At 47.2% G+C, this 22249-nt stretch overlaps 1 protein-coding gene across 43 annotated transcripts in view; it reads right to left on the reverse strand.

The window, feature by feature from the left end:
- The window catches only part of Osbp2 (oxysterol binding protein 2), a 161555-nt gene that overhangs the window by 91143 nt on the left and 48163 nt on the right, over positions 1-22249 (reverse strand). For 7 of the 43 annotated variants that reach the window (XM_087583350.1, XM_087583365.1, XM_087583364.1 and 4 more), the window contains exon 1: positions 18015-18151. The gene's annotated coding sequence lies outside the window, so the exon portion shown is untranslated. 43 annotated transcript variants of the gene reach the window in all.

Genomic DNA, 22249 nt, shown 5'->3' on the forward strand with positions numbered 1-22249 from the left:
GGGAGTCTCACCCAACTAGCAAGGGCCTGTGGAGGTGTGAGGGCAGACCCCTGGGCCGACCTCAAACCCTTCTAGCTTCGCTATACTCATTCTTATGGTAAATCTTAATTTTGCTCTGTCAGTTGTGATGGAGGCTCAGTTTACTGGGAACAAAAAACTCTTGGATGGAGGAGTCTTTGTTAAATTTTCTAGAGTTTCTACAAAGAAATAAAGCCTCTTTGCAATCTACCACAAAAACCGGTTCCTCTGGTTGGTCCTGGCTGTCTTTGCAGTCATTTTGAATAAGCAGGAGGAACTCACTAAGGTTAATGATTCTTGTTTACTTAACTGTTCTAAAAGAGAGATAACTATATTCCAAGAACTCAGAGATGGTTTCTTAAAAGATGACATTAAGAACTTATACAACTGGGCTGGAGAGATGGCTCAGTGGGTAACACTGGCTTCTCCCAGAGTTCCATTCCCAGCAACCACATGGTGGCTCACAACCATCTGTAATGGGATCTGATGCCCTCTTCTGGTGTGTCTGAAGTCAGCTACAGTGTACTCACATACATAAAATAAGTAAATAAATAATTCTTAAAAAAAAAAAGAACTTATAGAACATAAAAGGAAGAAATAAAGGGCATATAGGGTCAGACTTTCCCCCAGGGCCAGTAATTCAACATAGGAATCCGAGTCTCTCATTCTCCTTGGAGGTAAAAGTACAAATAGAAACTGCCAGGAAGAATAGGAACTCGGTCCCCACAGTTAAGTTAGGAGTTTGTCTTAGTTAGGGTTTGACTGCTGTGAACAGACACCATGACCAAGCTAAGTCAAGGACAGCATTTCATTGGGGCTGGCTTATAGGTTCAGAGGTCCATTATCATCAGGGCGGGACCATGGCAGTGTTCAGGCAGGTGTGGGGCTGGAGGAGCTGAGAGTTCCACCTCTTGTTATGAAGGCTGCTAACAGAAGACTGGCTTCTAAGGCAGCTAGGGTGAGGGTAATAAAGCCCACACCCATGGTGACACACCTACTCCAACAAGCCACACCTCCTAATGGTGCTACTCCCTGGGCCAAGCATATTCAAACCGTTGCAGCGTTAATCATTACCATTCTGAGAATGCATAAAGAATGGAACCACGACTGCCGGTCGCATAAAAGTCAAACATAGGCTACGAAGTTAGACCTACATCTGAAAAATATTATTCTATGTAAGATATACTCTCCACTGACTATAAAAATATAAAAAACATCATACTGTTAAAGACTAACCACAGAGCTTGATTTCGTCTCCATAACCACATGTCTGATGCTGGCCAGGGCACGGTATGAATAGATGTGCCTGGGTAAATAGAATTGCTTGACTTGCAGTATAAAATTCATGCCTAGATATGAAATAAAGGTTAATTGATGCTTGGATATGGGGCAAAGGTCAATTAATGATGACGTGGGATTAGGGAAGAGGAAAAACAAACCAAAATTAGTAAATGTTAATGGTTCTTGGAAAATGATTAAAGAGAAATTAATTGAAATGCTCATTCTTGAATGCTCTGGAATTTGTATAAACATAGAGTTCTTCAGGACCATCTATTTGAAAGACAACCAGTGGTCAGACATTTTTGCCAGCTCCACACATCTGTCCTATGGCCCAGAACCCCACTGGAGCTAAACTGTTGCAGACAGGGGCACAGGTGAGCCAGTCCCAAGGTAGCCAGTGTGGGAGAGCTGGCCCCACTTGTCAACTGTCCAGTGAGGAAAGACTTCCTCCCCTCATCCCTTGCCACCTATGGCAGACAGAAATGCTGGCCTGAGGTCATTAGAGCAGAAGGGCTATCCCTGCCCCTCACCTGCTGCAGCACTTGGGGGACAGGCCCTGTACCTCACCTGGGCAACACAGTAGACCCTTGTGGCGGGGGCAGGATTAAGCTGGCCTGAGGGTGTGGATATTAGAGTGTTTTCCCTGCCATTTGTCTGCTGTGTGGTGATGTGGGTGAGGGAGAGATGGCCTCCTTCTTTCTATGGTCCCCTGCCACTAAGGCAGGCAGTAGAACTGGCCCAAGGTCATGAGAGTGGGAGAACTGGCCATGTTCCTCACCAGCTGCAATACTTGGGAGAATGGGTCCTGCACCTCACCTGAGCAGCAGGGTAGAGCCAGCCCTGATTGTGGGGGTGGCAGGAGAGCCAGCCCCAAGGTTAGAGAGCAGGAGAGCTGGCCCAGCCCCTCTCCTGTTGAATCACTCAGGAGAGTGGGCCCTGTACCTTGCCTGTGCAGCACAGTAGAGCTGATTCTGATGACATGACACAGATAAGCCTGCCCCCAAGGGCATGAGATTAGGAGAGCTGACTCTGCCCCTTGCTAGTGGTGGCATTAGATGGGCCAGCCAGGACAAGGCAGCAGAATTCATCCTGATGTATGAGAGCTAGCAGGCTGACCAGCTCAGAAACCTCTGAGGCCCAGATCCAGGGCTTTGAATTGTCCCACCCCAACACCTCCCACAGGTCCAAAACTATATACTATAGATAGATAGATAGATAGATAGATAGATAGATAGATAGATAGATATAGATACTCTCCATTACACAGGATAATAACAGGCTATCTAAGAAGGGACTCTTAGTATTGATCCAGTATTGATAATGTAGCAGAAGCCAGAGGCCTCAAATCAGACCAACAACTCATTGCAATGAACATTTTGCAAGCAAAGAAGAGTGGACAAAAGGGTTTTCTGTGGGATACATGGTGACACACTACAGCTTCCTCTGTTGTGGGAGAGGTTGGAGAGCAGGTAGGGAGGAGGGGGGAGATGAGTGAGGTGCATGGGGTGCATGATGTGAAACTCACAAAGAACCAATAAAAATTAAAAAAAAAAAAAAAAAGAACAAAAGTGCACCACACTGGTGCTTAAAGTGTGGCGTCCGTACGGGCAGAGGAACTGATGCAGAGATCAGTGGAGACGAGAGTGTTAGAGACAGAAGAGAGGCTGCTGGGAAAATCAGATACACCTATACATCATACAAATCAGGTCTCATAACTGCTAAAATGTCAGCTGAGGATGCGAGTATATTAAAACATTTTGTTGGATGATCCCTTCGTTCCCAAGAGGTGTAATTTTTCACTAAGTGAACTGTAGAAGGATTCTAATCCAGCAATGTGGATACTCTGGCTGTAATGTAGTCACATACTTAGCACACACCTTTAATCCCCAACAAAGGAGGCAAAGGTTAGTTTGTAGAAGGAACCACCCACGTTTGAGTGATGACTAATTGAGTAGCGGACAAAATGGCGGATCAGAGAGAGATTTGATAGAACAAGATCTGCCTGACTCTGGTGAGAAGAGAGAGGAAAGGGAAGTTACTTAAGGGGCAGTGCAGAGGAAAGGAAGGAGGTAGTTTTATTGCGACAGCTTGCAGAAAGCAAGTTAGACACTGGTGAAAATAGAGCAAGTTTGAGAATGAGAAGGAGCCGTAAGATTAGAACAGATTGCTAGAGTTAGTATGAGGCCAGGCAGAGCAATTCAGGAGAAGCCGAAAGGGAGAATCCAGGTTGAATCAGTCAGCTTGGAGAGGAGTTTGATCCCCCACAGCTGAGTTGAACCAGCCAGAATTCAGAAAGTACTAGAATGAGGTTATTCAGCAGTAAGCCTCAGAGGTCGAAACACTCTAGGCCTAGATAAGATTGTATGGAGGCCAGAAGCTTCCAAGACTAGGACTAGGTTAATGGGGTGAGGCAGTTAAGCCTCAGAGACAACAATTTCAACAGGAGAATAAAAATTACATTTACAATGAACTGCCAGACATATCACAATGTGGCTTTAGAAGTGCCATATTGGTGCTAAGAAGGAAAGTCTAAAATTCTCACCCACAATGTCTTATATTTTATATTTTCAGTTGTGGGGACTGAACCTAGGACATCACACTAGGGAAGCACTCCACCACACAGTCTTGATAAGTGCACAGATTGTCCTTGAGCTGGCCATGTTCCTGCATCAGCCTCCCAGGTAGCTGACCTGCACTGCCAGCCCTACACAGCACCTATACAATGATAATACACTTGAGACTTGCATGGGGCTGTGTGGATTCCAGCTCAGCATCCCTGCTCTGATGCTTGTCAGGAAATTCATTCTACAAACACTCATGTGACTCTAACGGCATATCAGACTGGGACTCTGGACTATGCCTGCCTGGTTGGTTCACCCAACTAGGCATTTGCCATAGGACACTTCTGGGACCAATGAGCACCATGCTGAGTAAAAGCAAATTTCACATTTAAAAGTGCTGTGGCTGAAAGAGGCAGAGTTGGGTTCAATCTGAGGCCAATGAGAAAAATCCACCACAAACGTCCAAGCACAGAAAGACCCCTTCCCTTCCAGGAACAGCTACAAGCCAAACTGTTGAACAAAGCCACCTGTGACTCCCCATCTGACCTCCTCGGCGGAAAGTCCCGAATGGGTCCACTGACCATGAATCAGTTTGGAGGTCACTTCGCCCCACCAGTAGTACCCTGCCTAGTTACCATTGTGCAAATTCTGCCCCAATTGTTTGCAAGGTATATAACTCCCTGTTAGAGTCTGCTCAGGGTCATCTTTCCGAAGGGGAGTCTACCCCAGCATGTAGGAATAAAGCTCCTCTTGCTTTCGCATCGATCTCAGGCCTCCATGAGTCTCACTCAAGGGGTTCCGGAAGGGGTTCAGATGGTTTTTCTATTTCTAACCAATCTTCACAGGTTATATTTTGTTTTCTTTCTTTATGAATTAGTTTATTTTTAAAATTAGAAAAGTTTGATTATGACATTTCACATATATATGCTAACGTCAGTACGTATTGTTTGTCCTTTTCCTCCCCCACGGCCTTCCTTTGTCTCCCCTACTCTCCTATGGTCCCCTCATTCCAAACAGTTCCCTGTTGTGCAATGGTTTCCTCACAGAGTTCTTCCATCTCTGAGGGAAGCTTGTTATGATACAGAACACAAAAGGAGAGGTAAAATAACAGGATATTTCAAGGTAGGATGTTTACAGGGAGGTAAAAGATCAGGATGTTTTAAGTGTAAGAAAAGGTCCAACCTGCACAGTTGCTCCTTAAGCTCAGGAAATAAACAACTCAGTGGATTCAGGAAGTCTCTGAAACTAAGTAGATTCATTAGCTCCATCCCCAAGCATATGTAAGCAGTAGGGCCTGTTGAGAGTCACTCTCAAACCAGCAAGCTGCCAGGAAGAGATATCAGCCAATCTGCCTAGAAGGGACTTAGATCAGCTGAGCCATTTAAGGACAACTTCCAACCTGTTGAGCTGCCTGTAGGCTGTGCAGTAAGCTCCAAGTTTCCAGCTTTGTGCGCTGTCACACATGCTGGGATGGGCCTTGGTGATGCAGCTTTTTTTTTTTTAAAGTCATTTCTGCTCCTGAAAGTAACCCCTCCCCTATGTTCCTGTAAGTAACCCCAATAAAACCACTGCTTCACCATGATGGACTTTCAGGGTATCTATACTTTGGTCTGTGTTGGTTCCCTGTCTGGAGTGAGAACATGTTGGCTCACGTCTCCCCAGGAATAGTGTCCTACAATACATCCCATTTTGTTCTCATATCATATGAAGTCCATTCTGTTCTTGTTTTTCCCTCCTCACCATCTCAAGATTTCCCCCTCTTTTCATGGTCCTCTCTTTTCATAATGTATATAGTTCAGACACACACACACACACACACCACACACACACACACACACACACAATATCTATGATGTACACATAGTTCACACAGGCACACAATGTCCATGATACATACAAAGTTCACACACACAGTGTCCTTGATGTACACAGAGAGTTCAGGATGCACACACAGAGCTATATATAGACATATATACCCATACGTATATGTGAATCTGGGTCCACATATAGACTCTTTCTCCCTTGTAGCCCACCACCTACCAGAGGTAATGGGAAAGAAAGGATACAGGGCAAGTGAACCTGTTTAGAAAAGTTCCTTGGAGCAACTCCCATCTGTGTTGTCTGAAAATCAACAGTTCAGCTCATAGGTTAGCAGGCAGCGGCAGCTTGATCTACTCATAAACACCTCACAGATACACCAGCAGTCCAGTTCAGTAGTCAGATTAGCAACAGTGGTGACACAACCTAGCCGAGACAGCCAGGCCTCAGCCATGGCTCCAGTCAGCAGGAGAACCAGGAGAAAGTCTTGGCTGTGCTTCTCTCATGGAAGTGAAGATCAGTGAAGACTTGAGACCCAGAAGTGCGCAGCTAGCTGTACCAGCAAGTCAAGCTTCATGGAGTCCTATTTATGCCCTCTAAACATCACGTGTCCTCCATGTGTCTTGCCTCAGCACGTGCACACAATCAGTCCGAGTCCATGGAAGCAGCAAGAAACTGCAGCCCACCACCAAAAGGTTTTGATGTGTTCTCTCTATGGAGTCCCAACAAACGCAGCTCAGCTACACGATGTAAGGCGAACCAACACATGGGTGTCATCAGCAAAGCATACGTCATCACGTGTTCTTTCACATGCTTGCTTTAGCGGAACATCCTTTCTCCTGTGTCTCAATGAAATGTTCCTTCACAAGTTTGCTTTTGCCTTTCACACTTGCGTCCGTTTTAAGGAAACATTCCCTCACGTGTTCACCCCAGCAAAACTCCGTCCAACTGACTTTCCAAAGAGCCCTTAAGTTTCCATTTCATTTAACTGCTGAGCCACTGCTCCAGGCCAACAAATTCATTCTTACATAAAAAGGCTACTGAGTTTCATATATTGCTTTTGCATATGGCTGCTTTGCAGAAAGTGTTTATGAGGCCTAAGACCGTTCTGGTGGGATTTCTTGAGGGTCCTTAAAGCATAGGACTATGTCATCTGCAAAAAGTGAAAACTTGACTTTTCTCATTTGCATCTGCTTTCTTCCTCTTTTGCTGTAGCTAAGACTCAGAACACTGGGTCTCACTGTTGAATGGACACTCTTTTCTCATTCTTGGGTTTAGGAAAAACATGATTTTTCTCCATCAGTGGCATTGGCTAAGCATGTGCCATAGTCGTGCCCCTTCCATTCCTTGTTTGTTTAAGGATTTTATCAGGAGCTGTGTTAGACGTTTCTGGATCTCTTGAGGTGATAACGTGATTTCTGTCCTCGGGTTTTTGTTTTGGAGACGGGTCTTTCTAAATATCTCGGGCTGGCACTGAGTTTGTTCCTGCCGCAGCTGGTATTGGGATTTCAGGTGTCTGCCCTTTGGCTGGCTCATACATTGCCTTCTTATGTAGACATTCCCAATGGCAAGATTTTACATGACCAGCCGGATCTGGGAGCAAATGACTCATCAGCACACCAGCCATTCACTTTTAGACAAAATGTGTTCTCTGAATGTAGCCAGAAATCTAAGGCAAGGGTCATGGTCTCAGCAGTCCCAGCAGGCTGGACTCCACTACCTGTCCTGACATGACATGCTGGCTAAAGAGGACACTCAAAAGCAGAGAGAAGGAAAGCACAGACGAAGGTGTCCACGTGTCTGTCTTCTGGGCAGACGCGATCTCTAGGTTCAATGTAAGAATCAGGTTGGGAGCAGGACCTATGCATACGAGTCCAGGCCAGTGCGCTGCCTGGCTGATCATCATCTCCGTTCCAAGAGTACAAAGCGTTTCAGAGACACCCTTATTGGTTGAAGGGACATTCCAATTCCCATGTTATCCTTTTGGGGTGATTTTAGGAGGGTGTGATCTGTGTGTAAGGCTCTGCTGTTCCCAGGCCTCAGATGACTGTCAGGTTTAAAACAATGACTGAAAACATGCCTTTGGCGGAGGGGCGGTCTGGAGCAGGGCATTATAGTTATAAAACACGAGGGTCGGATCATAAAGGCTGTACCTTCATGGCTGAAAGGAGATGCGGCGATAGGTTGGGAATCTACTGGTTTAGGATGGGGTTTCTTTGCCTGTGTAGGGGGTTGAGCCAGTGATCAACCCAAAGTGAAGGAGACAGAAATGACAGCAGCAGTGCCGGGCTTCCGCCCTGGTTTTAGCTTCCTTCTAGGCCCAAGTGGGGAGTTAGTGCTTTTCAGCCAAAGTGCTTCTAAGAACATTGAGGTGGTTTGAATAGGAATGGTCCCTATAGAGCCATGTGTTTGAACATTCAAATGAGGACTGGGCAGGTGGCTCACAGACTGTAAGGTAAAGCACTTGCCTTGTAAGCACGAGGACCTGAGACTGAATGCTCAGAGCCCACCTAAAAGCTAGTGTTTTTATGGCGAGATGGAAGAAACACAAGAATCTGAGGAGGCTTGTGAGCCAATTAGCCTGGAATACACAGCAACAAGGGACACAAAAGTGACTCTGACAAACAGGATGGGAAGTGGACACACACACACACACACACACACACACACACACACACACACCACTGTAAAATACATATTTTGGTCTTTGGGAAGGCCTGCATTCAACACTTCCCAGGATTTTTGTGAGAGTGACTCTGTCTACTCTTCCCCAGGTCTCAGGCATTGCCAATAGATACTTAAAATCTACAACCACTCTGGGAGACAGATCAGCAGTTTGTTTGTTTGTTTGTTTTTAAGATGATTTATTTGCTTTATGAGTACACTGTAGCTGTCTTCAGACACACCAGAAGAGGGCATCGGATCCCATTACAGATGGTTGTGAGCCACCATGTGGTTGCTGGGATTTGAACTCAGGACCTCTGGAAGAGTAGCCAGTGCTCTTAACCACTGAGCCATTTCGCAGTCCAGATTAGCAGTTTCTTAAAAGGTTGAAACATGTATCTGTTCTGTGATCCAATCATCTGACTCCTAGGTACATTACCCCAAAGAAAAGACAGTATGGATCCACACAATGAACTGAACATGTGTGTTCACAGCGGCTTCTTTGTCCTGGGCAAACATAGAAACCCACTCAACGTTCATCAACAAACAATGGTTAACTTGGCATGCTGCTTAGCAATAGAAGCAACAAGCTACAGATACAAAGACAAAACAAATGTCAAAGTGGCTATGCTGGGTGAGAGATGCCAGTTACAGGGTGCATGCTGTGCACCCCTGTCAGGAGCCATAATGGGACAAGCTATTAACTAGCAGGTGATCTTCCTGAGATGGCCTGCCTCGGATTATTATATAATCTGCGACATGTTTGCTCTTATATGGCAAGGCCATAGGAGAATTCATTTTAGGAATGATTCCTGATATTAATATGCTTTTCCTGTTATTATTAAACATACATAACAATCACTAAGTAATAGCCCACCTCTTTGGAGCAGATTCACAAAGATGTACTTCTTGTGGTGATGCTATGTAGACAAATAGATAACTTCTTAAGTCTTAATGATGATCCTATAAGAATTCCTAAAATTATATCAGTATTTATTAAGCTCTTTTATAGTGGGACTGCTATTAGTTCCTTTTCTGATAGTCAAAACTGCAGTGAGAACTCTGCCAGTCTCCCAGGTGCCACCAGTTAACTGCTCTTAGATGGTAACCAGACTTTATCCTACTCAGAGCACATTCCAAGAGGTTGTAAAACAATTAATTTTGGGTCATAAAAAGGTAACTAATGATTGATTATAGGTGGTAGGACAGAAGATAAAATATTGATTGGGTTTATCTATACAAAACTTCACTAATAACTTAGTTATGGTTTTAAACCTTCAGTGAACCTGTGGAGCTGAGACAGGTAATGGATGTTTAGCCCAATAATTACTCCTGATGGATACGCATGTAAACATTCTGTTGTAAACTTCTACTTCAATTTATGATTTGATTTTTCGTGTGAACTTGTAATGGACTTTGTAAGGGGTGATCATGTATTCTGAAAGATGTATAAGTACTGAGGACAAAGAGAAGAGAGTAGAGATATTTTTTTACCTTTCCCCACTTAGAGAATTTTTTCCCTTAAAAGAACTTTTCCCTTTCCCCACTTAGGATCTTTCTGATTTCCCCCTTTTTTCTTGGCTATCTTTAATAGGAAACTTTTTACAACTTAGTAATAAACTCTATAAGCACTTTTCAAAATGTCCCTTTTTCTTCCTATGACTTCCGACCAGCAGGCTGAAAGTTAGAGTGGCACAGTTCCTGCTGAGATTGTGCTTAATCCTTTGCTGTTTTAGGATGAGGTGTTAAGTGTCAGGCAGTTTCTGGCCTCAGAGGAACACAGAAGGCAGGTCGGCTACAGTAGCATTCTAACTTAGACTCTGATAAGTAAACTTTTTATTATTATACAGTGACCCTAAATATCTCGTAAGACAAAGTCTTACTCTTTGTCGACGCTCTTCCCCGTCTGCTGCCTCAAGAAGAAAGGACAAGAAAGAGGACCCCAACCGGGGCTGCCCTCCCACACCCACCACACCTCCATTTGTAGTAAGTTCTAGGGCTGGAGAGATGGCTCAGAGAGTAAAGCGATTGCTGCCAAGCCTGACAACTAGAGCGTGAGCCCCAGGACCCACATGGTAGGCGGAGAGAACACACACGTTGTCTTTTGACCTTTATGTGTGTACCAAGTATGCAACGACACATGTAAACACAAACTAAATAATACAATCAGAATCAAAGGAGACAATTTCTAGAAAGTGCAAGCTAACCATTGTGGCAGAAGGTTTGTGGTCATCTGATAAGACAGCAGAGCCTGGGGAGGAATTTTAAAGGGTAGAGGAGATTTGGAGAATGAGAAATTCGTACATTATCAAAGGACCATGGTGATTATTTTCAGGGTATATATGATGACCAAAAACTTACTAAATTGCCTATTTTAATATAAGCAGTTTGTTGCCCATCAGTCACACCTCAGAGAATTTCACTGAAGACAAAGAAAATGCCTGCTCATCAGGAAACCTAGGAACACATCATCCAGCTCACTCTACGGAGTGAATGGGCAGCACAGCATTACAGTGGCCGGTCCCTGAGAAACATCAGTCTGACTAGCTGAAATCTGCAAGGGGGCAGGAGGTGGTCTGACAGGACTCAGTGCTGGTCACCGTCATCTCCAACTGCCTGCCAGCAGGAGGATGCGAGCTCAACTGCTAATAAAATCCCAACACTTGCTCAGCTCCCACCGCCTTGAGGTTCAGTGCAAAAACTACTCCTGTCCAAGAGCACAGGAGAGGCCATGTGCTCAGAGGAGGCTGCGTTTCTATGATCCGGTTACAGCTGGGAGAGCTCCAGGACCCTCTGCTGAACTTAGATGACTTCCACCAAACAACAAACCAAGCAACCCTTTCTGGGTCTCACCCTTCACCATAACCTTTCATGGGGGTGGGGTTAGGGGTGGAGCAGGCATAACTTCCAAAGTGCATGTGAACGCTGGTCCCTGCTGTATTTCCCGGGCACCTGCTAGGCCCCAGGCCTTGCATCCATCCACACTGACCCAGACATGGCCGCCACAGAGAGATGCTAATTATTTTTTGAATGGAAGCTGGGTTTGAAGGACAGATGTTAACCAAATACCACCACCTGCTAACAGTGATCAGATACAGGCTTTCTCCCTGCTTGGGCACAGCTACCCTTCTGTGGGCGACCTGGGCCGTAAGAGTTGATGAAGCAGCGGTCCCTTGCTGACATGAACATGGAACCCAGCACCGTCTATCGTCAGTCTAAGAACCTGGGCACAGGGAAAGGAAGTGGGGTGACATCTTTATGAGTCTGCGTCCCAACAAACAGCCTGAGCTCCCGGCACTTCAACCCACTTCCTGGCAGGTGTTCATGGAGAAGCCAAGTCAGTGGACTCTAGAAAGTACAGGCTGCTATGGAGAGGTGGAGCATGCTCCTGGGCTGGCTTCCTTGTCAGAGGCTCCCAGGCTTCTGCTCTGAGCTCTATAGCACAAAGCAGGGCAGGACCTGAGCCAGAGGGCAAACGACTCAGGCTGACACCACTGTGCTAAGAGAAGAAATGACTGCCTTGGGGAGCAGAATAGAAAATAGGATGGTGTGGTTCATGGGTTGACCCTTTACACTCCCCTGTCTCTTCCTATGTACAAAAAAATGGCTAAAACACTCTCTCTCTCTCTCTCTCTCTCTCTCTCTCTCTCTCTCTCTCTCTCTCTCCCCACCCCCCTCCCCAGACTGGGCTAAATACTTAAGAATTAAAATCAATACCTGGTGTTTACTTTAGGGGGTGCTTGAAATGGGAATCCTGTCAGAACACGAGACACCGGATGTTAGACCCACAAGTGCCAAAAAGATTCAACTTAGAAAGTAAAGGATCAAAGTGGGTTGGCACATAAAAATGGCAGAATCCCGGAACTCTGACCTTGACCCCATCTCAATAGTAGTTGTTGCCCACACTAGGGGCAGAGTGAGACTCACTGTGGATCCCAGAGCGGCTTTGCCCCGGATATACAATGTTCCCACGGGACCTGCTAGTGGGGTATTGGGAGGGGGCCGTACTAGGAGTCAAACATCTACCTCCAGCCTGCAAGCGCCCAGCCCTAGAGTCAGGCTACTGGCTACTCAGTGTGATTCACTCTGGCGACTGCGATGTACTATGTTCTGGGGAAGCAGACACTTGCTTTAATCCTACTACTCCTGAGGCAGAGGTACGCATGTGGTAGCACATGCCTTCAATCCCAGTACTAGGAAGCAGAGGCAGGCTCATTTCTGTAAGCTCTAGGCCAGGCGGGACTAGACAGTGGGACTCTGACTCAGAAACAAATAGTGTTTTCTTAGGACCTTCAGATTCATTTCTCAGACTACGAGGTGATAGGACGATGGGATCCAGACCTAGGATCCCAATTTAGACCCGTGATCCCATTCACAATATCCACACAAAGTTATGTTTTTTTCCTAGGAAAGGACTATACATGAGGGAAATTACACACAGAGGTGACTGTGGGTGGTAGGACATTTACCACAGACCCAAGCAAGGGAAGAAAACAGAGCAGGAAGAGCAACAACAGTGGCAGGAAGGCCACCCTCCTGATACTCAGTGAATGTCATCTTGCTGGCAGTATGAGGTGACCCAGTGTATGCATGAACACAGGGCCACACCAATGTCCTTCCTTAGGCAGCTCAGTGTGAGGCCTGGCTGCCCAGGTTGTGCTGCCTACTGGCCCCACTTCTTGGCTTTCACTTGAACTAAGGAACCGTATAGGTGTGTGACAATGTACACACCAAAGATCTGGCGTTTCTGTTCCTGGGAGGGCCTATGCATAGACACAGCATCGGGCTTTTCCATCTAAGAAAAACTGGGCCTACAATGTTGTGTGCCCTGGAAAGCAGTGTCAAAAATACAGGGTCGGGTACAAATCCAGACCATGGCCTGGAGATACCATAGCACCCAGCCGATGTAGGCTTCCTGTAGTGTGACTGGTTGCTACAATCTAAATATCCCCATCAAAATTTAGTCTCTATTGTGAGCTGTAAAGAGGGGCAGAAAAGTAATCTGCCTGGGGTTTGGAAATGCTTGAGAGGTGATTAAGGTTAAGTAAGGCCAGAAACACGGGAATAGTGCAATTAGGTGGTGTTCGACCTACTTTTCTCTCATTGTTGTACTCTTGCTTTTTGAAAAAGGACCTTGCTATGAAGTCCAGCTCAGCCTCAAACTTACATCAATTCTCCTGCCTCAGCTTCTTGATTATAAGTATATGCCGCTATGTCTGGCTGGGGAGAGCTGCTTTGTGAGAGACCATGGGGTCCATTTTGACACACACAGCCACGCAGGGATGGATGGCCCCTTTCTTCTGCAGTGTGTATCAGAAGCATACTGGGGAGCAAAGCCGCCATGCTCCCTGCCCTCCTCCCCCATGTCTGGCTGAAGCCTGCTTTGTCAACTGTGTCAAGAACTGCAGGGACACATGCTGGCCATCTTGAGTCACCTGGCAAAGACCTGGAGATCAAGAGCAGTCTTCTCATAAACTCTTGGATTTACCTCAACCTGTTCGCTGAGATGGGTGAGAGATGACTGTTGGGAAGGATTGCTACTCTAAGGTCTTGTCATTCTTGGGACATTGCATCCCAAGAGAACGTGCTAAGATCCACTGTTGGAGGTGGCTCGAGGGTCATACGCATATTTGTTTGTGTGTATTTAAGATTTATCTTTATTTTATGTTTATGAATATGTTTTTATAAAGCCATGCAATAGATGGGGGAGGGGTCCATGGCTTACACTTCCAGGTCAGAAGCGCCCAGTTCCTCCTACTGTTACTTCCCAGTCAGGAAGGTCTCCCTGAACGTCCGGAATGAATTCACCCTTTCAGACATGTACCTGTGTGGTCTATTAAATCACAAAACCCAGTTCTGGAGTCTGTACTGTCCCTAACAAGCCGTGTGCTAATCCAGTACAGCTTCCCAGGTTATCTCTCTCCTCTACATTGTGATTTACTTAAATATTTATTTTAAAATGTGTTAAGGCAGCCCGACCTCTAGCTAGAGAAGACTCTAGCTGTGGGCACAGTTCTCATTAGGTGGCTGCCGCAGGAAGTTAATTTACTCCGTGTACCAGAGTACAGGATGTTACAGATGGGCCTTTAGTATAATCAAGATTTAGGCCAGCCGAAAACAGCAGTTTTAGGTAGGCACTGCATGCCGGATACTAATCATCATAAGTGCAATGAATCATGGTTTCTGTTAACTAAAAGTAAAGGTGCTGTGTGATTCAAAAGAGGAGGAGGAAGAGAGAGAGGAAGAGGGGAGGGAGGATCTGGACATCTGTCTTGCTCTGAGCCACCTTGGACTCTAAAGAAAGTTCTGGTCAGCAAGAAGGTCTAAGGAGGTGCAGGTGACTGATCTTGGCCCTAAAACCTTCAGCACAGGAAACAGCAAACCTTCACTCTTGGCAAACCAGTTCCCATAATCCATTACAACAGGAAGAGACTAAGACAATGGGTGAATGGAACATAATTAGTTCTCACAAAAGACCTGGCCCACCACTTGCTACCTAAGTCTTGGCCTTGATTTCTAAGGCTGATTCCAAACACAGGAAAACGCTCTGTACTGATGCCTCGTTATTTTTAGGAAGAACCTACTTTTTGAAACCTATGTTTGTGTCCTGACTAACCTTAAATTTCAACTTGATATAGTCTAGAGTCCTCTAAGAAAAGAAGCCTCAATTGAGACTGCCTAGATCAGACTGGCCTTGTGGTTATGTCTGTGGGAGACTGTCTTGACTTTTGATGTAGAAGGACCCAGGCCACTATGGGCGGCACCATCCCTAGGCAGATGAACCTGGACTAGATAAGAAAGCTAGTTTACAAAGGAATGAAAGGCAGCATCGTTCCAAGGTCTATGATTTGATCTCCTGCTCTGATTCCTTCAGTGATGGACTGGGATGTGGAAATGCTGGCCCAATATACCTGTCAGAGTATTTCATCACATCAGGAAGGAAATTTAAAAATATCCAAGACCACCAAACACAGACTGAGGAGGCCAAGCCATTAGCACCGTTAATGGAAGGAAGGTGGCCCTCCAAAGAAGGGCGGCAGCTTGCTCTAGCCTGAAGCCCTGTGCCCTGCCCCCGACAATGTGTCTGACTAAGTCATGGCTGCAAAAGGACAGCTACTGTGCCACATGCATAAAGCCCGGGAGTGGCTTTGGGGATCTTCCGAACACCCTGCTCGTGTCTCTATAAACAGTTGCTTCCCAGGAAGGTTTTGCACACGACAGCTACAGCACCCATTTGCCTGTGTGCCCGTTTGCCGGCTAGGCTTGTCTTCTAAAACTGGATCTGAGCTCACAGTTCTCCGACTGACTGGGCTGGGAAAGGAGTCACTGGGAATATCCAGGCTCCGGAAGCAGCGGCCTGCCTTATGCTCTGGCTTCTGAGGAGGGCAGTACGGAGCTACTGGATAGGCTAGAGGCGGTCAGGGAAGGTTCCCTGGACTTAGAAGAAAGGGCAGGGCTTAACACTCCTTCACCACGACACCCTCAGGCACCATCCCAGTCCATTTTAGCCACATCTGCTCAGATCAAAGTTGGCAACCTGCTTGGAGAGGTTCTGCCGCCTCTTGTGGATAAATCTGAAGCCCAGGTGCCAGGTGGGTCGCCCTGTACAGCAAAGCTGAGGCAGAAGAAGTCAGTCTGCAGAGGGCAAAGACACAGAGGGACCCTGGGGGAGACCAGAAATGGAAGTGGAATTAAGAACCACTGTCTGGGGCTGGAGAGATGGCTCAGGGGTTAAGAGCACTGACTGCTCTTCCAGAGGTCCTGAGTTCAAATTCCAGTAACCACATAGTGGCTCACAACCATCTGTAATGAGATCTGATGCCCTCTTCTGGTGTGTCTGAAGACAGCTACAGTATACTTATATATAATAAATAAACCTTAAAAAGGACCACTGTTCCTACAATCCTCCGGGGACACTCCCCCTACGCTCTGCATAACATCTCTCTGGTCTTTAAAGCAGGTCGCCTGGGATATTGTTCCCCAACACCAATGGGCCCTGTAGAGAAACACACGCATGCATGCATGCATGCAGGCACACATGCACACACACACACATGGACATGTGCAAACATCCTTCTCTCCGAAGCCAATTTCAGTCAGCCGTCTCACATCTGTGTTAGACCAGCCGAGGAACCCAGGACAGCGTGGGGGGGGGGGGGAATGCACAGCCTTCCGTGTGGGTCACAGGGTCGTATCTAAAACAATCCGTTCACCTTCCTACATGTTGGTAGGCACTCTGTTCTGCTTTGGGTCAGCAGCTCCTCCACTCAGCCATAGCCCCATCATGTTCTCCCCAGCCACCAACGCTAAGTTCTCAGAAGACTGTGCCTGAGGCCCCCTTCTCTGGGAAGAGACAAAAATCTTCCCAGCAAGATTTCTTAGCTTCCTTTATGATGCCCAGGGGACTGCTCAGAAACCAGTTTCTCTGCTAGCAGTCAACCAACACGGGGTCCTGTCTCCCCCCTCTGAATCCCCGCCTCTACCTCCCTAACACTGCGGGACTCAGGAAAAAACGAGGTTCCTTTAAGCAAACCTCCTCCCAGTGTAGATTTCATAGAGATGGGTGTTGTGTTTTGATAAAAAACAAAACCAAACCCTTCTCCTTTAAAGTTACATGGATGAGCGGGACCTAGTAGGATTGCATAGGCCTGCAATCCTGGCTTCTTTAGGGGTGAAGCCAAAGCAAGTTCAAAGCCAGCCCGGTCAACACCGCAAAACCTTGTCTCAAAATGCAAAGGGGGAGGGGCTTGCGGAGTACACATAAGGCACTAGGTACAATCACCAGGGGTGGGGGGATGGAGTGACCGATGTGTGCCTGAACCAGGGGAGGCTTCCAGACAAGAGTGCCTGTGACCTCCAGACACACTGGCGTCTGTGTGGTAAGTACGCATAGGTTCCTCAGACCCTTCTGATCAGTTTATGTCTTAATTTTTTTCACAATTGAAGAAAAGGCTTTTAAAATCTCATCCCCAAAGTTTTACAACCTCCTCCTACCTGTAGCTCTCCAGTTAACAACTTCCTACAAGGTCTTTCCCACTAGGAGCTCTCCAGAATTACACCTGCCCCCAGCCCACCCTGTGCTCGATTTAATTACAGCCCAGAAACCTTCAGTTCTCCTACTACAGAACCGTCCCTTTCCTGGCACACATGACTCCCAGTACTCAGGAAGCTGAGGTAGGATTGCAAATCTGAAGCCAGCCTGAGTTATTGCACACGGCAAGCCCCAGGTCAGCTGCCCAGCTGCACGGCCTGTCCCTGTCTCCAAGGGGCTGGAGATGTATCAATCAAAGGCACTGGCTGCTCCTCCAGAAGACCCCAGGTTCTAGTCCCAGCCAGCACCCACAGGGCGGCATATAGGCACCTGTAACACTATCCTCAGAGGACCTGGTGCCCTCTTCTGGCCTCTGCAGACACTGCAGGCACACGGTTCACAGACATACATGTCAAAACACCGCACATATAAAATAAGAATGGGAATAAAGGACGGAGGGAGATATAACATTTCAGATTCCCTCATGTACCAAGGGAGACGTGTGGCGTCTGCTAGCCACTTAGGACGCAGACAGGAAGTTCTAGAGTGGTGTTTACAAAGCCACGCCGACCCCACACTCCCCACGGATTATTTCCACCTCGGCACCGACACCAGCAGGAAGAAAGTTCTCTGAGCCTTACCTTTTAGAGGATGTTCATCCCGGAGTAGAAGGAGGGTAGGCTGGCAGATGTTCTTTAAGGTAGGCCCCCAGGGCCACCAGCCACCCCTGCCCCAGCCCTGCCCTGCTGCCTGCCTGCTCTCTCTAAGGACAGAATCTAGGCTGGTGAGAAGATTCTGTCACTAGACTATGACATCAGAATAGGTCCGTGACATCAAAGCGGTGGCAAGGATGCTAACAGACAAGAGAAAGGAAACCCTAGAGCTTGATTAGCGCCCTGGAAGTAAAGTCCCAGATAAAAAGGTGGCTGGCCCTGTGCTCAAGTCTTGGAGCTTTCCAGACACCCCCTCACCCTTCGGCAGATCCGAAGATAATCTAAAAAATGGTCTGAATGCACTGAGCGCTATTGACATAGTTAATAGTGTTAGCTATCCATTTAGAAGGAAGGCAAGTGCAGGAACCATCCTCTAGCACCCCCCTGTGTTAACTCAAGGGATAGTCTTGTTTGCTCACCAGGAGGTTTGCCTGCAGACCAGGAGGTCCAGAGCAGAGGCCCCAAGAAGATGGGGTATCACACCGCCCAGGACAAGATTGAGTGCAGGCCGATAAAAAGTGACAACTGTGCTAACACTGTGCATGCCAAAAATGACACGGCCCTGTCAACTCATCCGACAGAATTCAATACCATGTCTGGTGAAAGCTCATGTTTGAATTCTACATACACAACACACACTAAATAAAAGTTGCTCTAAATGAGACAGTGTGAGTGACTTGTCAACCCAGCCATCCTACTCAGGGAAGCTTATTAAACCAGGGTTTGCTCTTGGTCCCATGCTGGTCTGTAACCAAGCTGGTCTCCAATTCTCTATCTTCCTGCCTCCAAGGGCTGGGATTATAAGTATGTGTCCCCATGACCAACTTAACAATTAAAAATCATACGAGCAAGGAAACAACCCAGGATGACACGTTGCTAACATTTAAGGAATCCCCCCCCCCCCCGCTACAGCTCTATTGTGTAATTTGCAAACAGGGAGGGTCTATTTCCCCCGTTCTGTTGGGGGGGGGGGCTTTGTTGCCCTTCCCTTGCTAACTTGCTGGCTAGGATTGTCAGTGAGAGGTGAGCATCTGGGCAAGAGTGGACAGCTTTCTCTGTTCATCTCCAAGAAGCACCCGGCACCCACAGCGTGAAGTTGGCTTTTTGAGGTCGGCCTTAATGCAATGGAGGTGATTCCTAGTTTACAGAGCTTTCCCCAGACATGGAATTGGATTCTGTCGAATGAGTTGACAGGGTTGTGTCATTTTTGACATGTAGAGTGTTGCCACAGTGGTCACTTAGACTGACCTTCAAATGCTGGCATCATGTGGCACTCCTGGCACGAGTCTGTCTTGATCATGGTGAACACTATTTACACTTTTCCAATTGCTAATATTTGATGATTATTTAAAATCTGTGTTCGGGACAGACATCGAGCTGCAGCTCACCTGTGCCACTGTCTGGTTTGCATCAAGACAGCATCGTCTTTACACAATGGCCCAGAAATCTCTCCTTCCCCGCTTTCTAGAAGACAATGTGTGCACGTGGCGTTGTTTATTTTACAAATGTTTTATAGAGTTTACTAGTGAAGTCGCCGAGGCATGAGATGGCTGGACATGAGCCCAGGAGGTCATAAGCAATTTAATATTTTTCTGAGACAGATCTCACTGTGTAGTCCATGCTTGCCCTGGCCTTCCATCCTCCTGCCTCAGCCTCATGAAGACTGGGGTTATAGGCATGCACCACCATGCTTGGCTCCATAAAGGCTTTATGGAGTCATTTTACTGAACATGCATCTGTGTGCGCTCTCTCCCCAACCCCCATCCCCTGCTACTTCCCTCCCTCCCTCTCATCTGGTATTTTCTACTCCATAAAAAAAAATCCCTTTTCAGTCTTTTGGGCCAACTCCAGAACTTTATACACTGCATATCACTTTATTGCCAAACAGAGAAGGGGGAATGGAGGGAAGGATAGAAGAAGGGAGAGAGGGAAGGATAGAGGGAAGAAGAGAGGGACAGATGGAGGGAGGGAGGGAGGGGGAGAGAGAGAGAGAGAGAGAGAGAGAGAGAGAGAGAGAGAGAGAGAGAGTTTGCTCACTTTTGAGGAGCACAGTGCGATTTCGGCAGTGTTGAGCCCTCTGCTGCCTACACGGTCACATCCTATACACTTCCTGTTCCCTGGGCTGACCTGGATAGTCACCCCTGCAGGAGACTGTCACTTCTCCACACAGTCCACAAGATTCTGAAGGGAAAAACTCCCCCAATTACCACCTGTCTGATGCTACCTCAGATTCCGGCCTTGTGGGGCTGTTTAATTTTCAAAGAAAGCACAGGGTCACGGGTGCTCCGTGTGACACGGCTTTACTTATTCTTTTAGACAACCCTCAGCTTTATGGGCGAGGGAACACCGGAACAGTGACCCAGTGAATACGAGCCATAGTTGGGATGTGAGCCTGGGCCTATGGTTACCCAAGGCTGCCCATGGTTAGGAGACAGCCAAGCAGGCATGAGGGATTCGAGTCAACTGGGCAAGCAAACAGGAGCCTCCCCCAAGCAGGAGCCCAGGGAGCAACCTCAGTCCAAGCAAGGAAAGAAGAGAAAGCTACTTCAAGGCCACCAGCGTGGTGACATACTGCTTTAATGTCAGCACTCAGGAGGCAGAGGCAGGTGGGCCTCTGCATTCAAGGCCAGCCTGGTCTACACAGTGGGTTCTAGTACAGCCAGGACACATGAATAGCCTGTCTCAAAAACAAAGCAAAACAAAACAAAGAAAGGAGTCCAACAGCATGGAGGGGTACAAGGAGGTGACTGCCACAGGCCATTGCTGATATTAAAGATACTAAATTGGAGCCATGGAGCCCACAGATGGGATCATGCCAAGTGGTTCAGGCTGGGGAATAGCTGACCATGTCAAGGTGTTGACGAAGGGTTTGAGGACAGTCTAGTGTCCAAGGATCCTGATGAAGGCTGATAAGCGGAGAATAAACCCAGAAGAGGCACAGACAGGCTACAGTACAGGAGGATGAACTGCAAAAGGGGGCAAGAAACACAGGCAGTGTGCATAGCTGACCCTTTGCTGGCCTTGTTAGCCCTGTAGGGGCTACCTACAGGGGTTCCTTATTTGCCTGGGCTCTTCTGCATCCTGGTGACCCTACGTGACTGACAGTAAAAAAGGCAGGCAAGTGAGCATGGCTGTGTCAGGTCCAGCACGCTCTCCCAAAGTCCAGCCAGCCACAAGATGGCAGCTGTGAACATGAGATAAAACTTTCCACATCAGAGAATGCTACTTAGTGAGCAAGTCCTTGGGACCAGGAATTGCTTCACTGTTTGACAGATGCTCTTTTCAAGACAGGCATAAGGAAGAGCTTGAAGATATGAAACTGGGCTGGAGAGGTGGCTCAGTGGATAAGAACACTGACTGCTCTTCCAGAGGTCCTGAGTTCAAATCCCAGCAACTACATGGTGGCTCACAACCATCTGTGATGGGATCTGGTGCCCTCTTCTGGTGTGTCTGAGACAGCAACAGTGTACTTATATATAATAAATAAATTTAAAAAAAAAGAAAATATGAAACTAGGAAAAGACTACCTTGCCAAGACCTAGATGAGCTCTGGTCCCTTGTGGCCTGTGGCCTTGTCCATCTCCAGCCAGAAGGGAGGTCCTCTGAGACACCATCTGAGGCCTCCTCCACTATCCGCTAGCTGCCCATAGCCCTGCATGCTCTCTGCTCCCTGACCCTGTGGGTCTGGCATTGCCAAGTGGGGTGGAAGGGTGAAGTGGGAATGCTTAAGCTGGGCAGGTGTAACCTGTGGCCTGAGGACCACACACATCTCACAACAGCTGTGAATTCAGCCTGATGCAATTGTAGATGGCAACGTCATGTCCAGTGTCAGAAAGCTGGGCTCTCCAGGTTGTACCTGTTCAGGTAGAGATGTTAATCCAGCAGCAGGATGAACCTCCATAGGTCGTAAGTAGGCTGACCCCAGGCTTGGGGAGTCTGGCAATTGAATACGCTGAGGGATCAAGGGACTAAGAAATGTGTGGATCCTGGCTAGACAGCCATGTGCCATGGGGGTGAGATGGCCAAGCAGCAGTCATCACTCAACAAAGGCAAAACTGTGGTAAGTGCAAGCCAGGCATTGTGGCAAACATCTGTGATTCCAGTACCTGGGAAGAAGGTACAGGGAGGGGTCAAAGGACACAAATCCTCATGAACCTGAAGGC

Source organism: Rattus norvegicus, chromosome 14 (genome assembly GCF_021556685.1).
Source record: "Rattus norvegicus strain SHRSP/BbbUtx chromosome 14, alternate assembly SHRSP_T2T, whole genome shotgun sequence".
Lineage (NCBI taxonomy): Eukaryota > Metazoa > Chordata > Mammalia > Rodentia > Muridae > Rattus > Rattus norvegicus.